Source organism: Saccopteryx bilineata, chromosome 2 (genome assembly GCF_036850765.1).
Source record: "Saccopteryx bilineata isolate mSacBil1 chromosome 2, mSacBil1_pri_phased_curated, whole genome shotgun sequence".
NCBI classification, from domain to species: domain Eukaryota; kingdom Metazoa; phylum Chordata; class Mammalia; order Chiroptera; family Emballonuridae; genus Saccopteryx; species Saccopteryx bilineata.
In genome coordinates this window covers 170,747,777-170,750,260 of record NC_089491.1, presented here as the reverse complement: position 1 = coordinate 170,750,260, position 2,484 = coordinate 170,747,777, and the positions used below count along the sequence as shown (strand labels likewise).

General features: G+C 32.9%; 1 pseudogene; it reads left to right on the top strand.

Annotated features, from left to right (window-relative positions):
- Window positions 1-475: 475 nt before the first annotated feature.
- LOC136322374 (olfactory receptor 6C76-like) lies at window positions 476-1,378 on the top strand (annotated as a pseudogene).
- Window positions 1,379-2,484: the final 1,106 nt, after the last annotated feature.

Sequence of the window (2,484 nt, the reverse complement as noted above, 5' to 3'; positions counted from 1 at the left end):
AAGGGACAGAGATGAGAAGCATCAATTCTTCATTGCAGCGCCTTAGTTGTTTATTGATTGCTTTCTCATATGTGCTTTGACTAGGGAGCTACAGCAAAGTAAGCGACCCTTTGCTCAACCAGCAACCTTTGGGCTCAAGCTAGCGACCATGAGGTAGTGTCTATGATCCCCACACTCAAGCCAGCAACCCCTCACTCAAGCTGGTGAGCCCGTGCTCAAGCCGGATGAGCCCGCGCTCAAGTTGATAACCTTGGAGTTTTGAACCCTAAGGGTCCTCTGCGTCTCAGTCTGATGCTCTATTCACTATGCCACTGCCTGGCCAGGCTAGGAAGAATTTTTTTAAGCACCAGATACTTCTTGTGAAAATACAATCATTACTTTAAAAATAGGTGCAGATATTTACATTTGTCTAACTGATTTATTGTTGTCTGCCTTGATTTTACCAATAAGATTTGTCAATACTCAATCACCAGAAATGAAAAACCAAACATCTGTGACAGAGTTCATTCTCCTGAGTATGACCAATAATCCTGTTATACAGGTTGTGATTTTCTTCTTTTTATTAATCACTATGTACCGTCCCTGGAAATCTCAATATCAATATGCTTACCCTTCTGCATTTCCACCTGAAAACCCTATGTTTTTTTTCCTCAGGAATTTCTCCTTCATAGAAATTTTATTTACTTCTGTATGTGGTCCCAGGTGTTTGATCAGCATCCTAACTGGAGACAAATCTATTTCCTATAAAGCTTATGCAACTCAGGTATTTTTCTTTATCCTCCTCGATTCAATAGCTTTTTCTTCTGACCTCTATGTCCTATGATCACTATGTAGCTATCTGCAAACCCCTACATTATACAATCATTATGAGTAACAAGATCTGCTACCAGATTGTAGGCAGCTCTTGGCTGGCTAGTTTCTTGGTCATCTTTCCACAATGAGCCTGCAGTTGAATTTCTGTGACTTGAATATCATTGACCACTTCACCTGTGATTCTGCTTCTTTACTGTAAATTTCTTGCACAGGAACAATTACTCTAGAGTTCATGAGCTTTGTTTTAGCTGTGCTTACTCTTATGTCTACTTTAACATTAATAATTCTCTCCTACTCTTACATCCTCAGAACAATTCTGAGAATCCCCTCAACAAAGAAAAAAAGCCTTTTTAACCTCTTCCTCCAAATTGATTGCTGTTTCTATCTCTTATGGAAGGTGAAACCATCAGCAAACAAAGGGGTTGCTTTTACAAAAGAGGTATCTATGCTCAATACCTCCGGTGCTGCTATGCTGATTTCACTTATTTACACCTTAAGGTATCAGCAGATGAAGCAAGCATTTAAAGATATGAGAAAGTTATGCATCTCAAAAACATTGATGTGATCTTCCTTTATAACTAAAACATACACAATTTTAACGAGAGAACCAAGGAATAATTTTTAAAAATATCTTCTATCTTTTTTTATTGCTACTCAGAAATACAATTATCTATGCTATTTTGGAGATAAAATTCTTACATTGTAAATCCTTCTTAAATAACTTTAACAAAAATATATTATAGAATCACTTTACATACTTTCATGTGCTATACCTCAAAATTAGAATTAACATTACTTTATATATTAACATATGTACTACAAGAAATATACATGATGGGGATATAAACTATCACCTAAAATATTTATCAGAATAAAGTTTCTTTAGTTATTAATTCCAGGTAAGCCTAAATTCAAATGTATATACAGATCTATGTATTAACATGAATATATGTACATATGTATATGTACACATGTTTGTGTATATGTATGTATGTGTGTGAATATATATATATAAGCTTTGTAATGCTTTTTTTTAATGAAACATAGAGGCATTTCAGCCATGTAAAGAAGAAATTACTCATGAAATAAACAGTAAAATTTCAGTTAGACAATGTGGGGAAAGAGGATTTTAATTTTTATATTGAGCATGAAAGTTGACTGATAATTTCCTTATACTCTACATTAAAAAATTTTAAATATATTAAATATTTGCCATCATTACATAAAATTAGTACAGGGAAGTATTTTTGTTTTTTTTTATTTTTAGAGCAATTTAATGTATGGATGCTTAGATAAGAAAAAATAATTAATACAGTAAACTATAATTTTAAGAATAATTTCATGAATGTAGAATTTTTATAATTAGAGTTAATACTAAAGAAAAGGCATGTAAGCACATTTCTATACAATATTCTTACAGGGAGCTAGCAACATTTGGCTTGAGAATAATACTCTCTCTCCTCTCTGAGGACTTTGATTTACCAAGACAGTGATTTCACACTCTACAACAATACAAATACTAACTAATAGTATTGTTTTCTCTCCTATCAGTGTCTCAATCTAACTTCAGTTAGATTTGACCATTGTAATGTATAAGATTATATTGGTTGCCAAGTAAGCATTAAAAATAAAATCAGGTTAAGAAAAAACTATTTAATAAATTGAAACCTT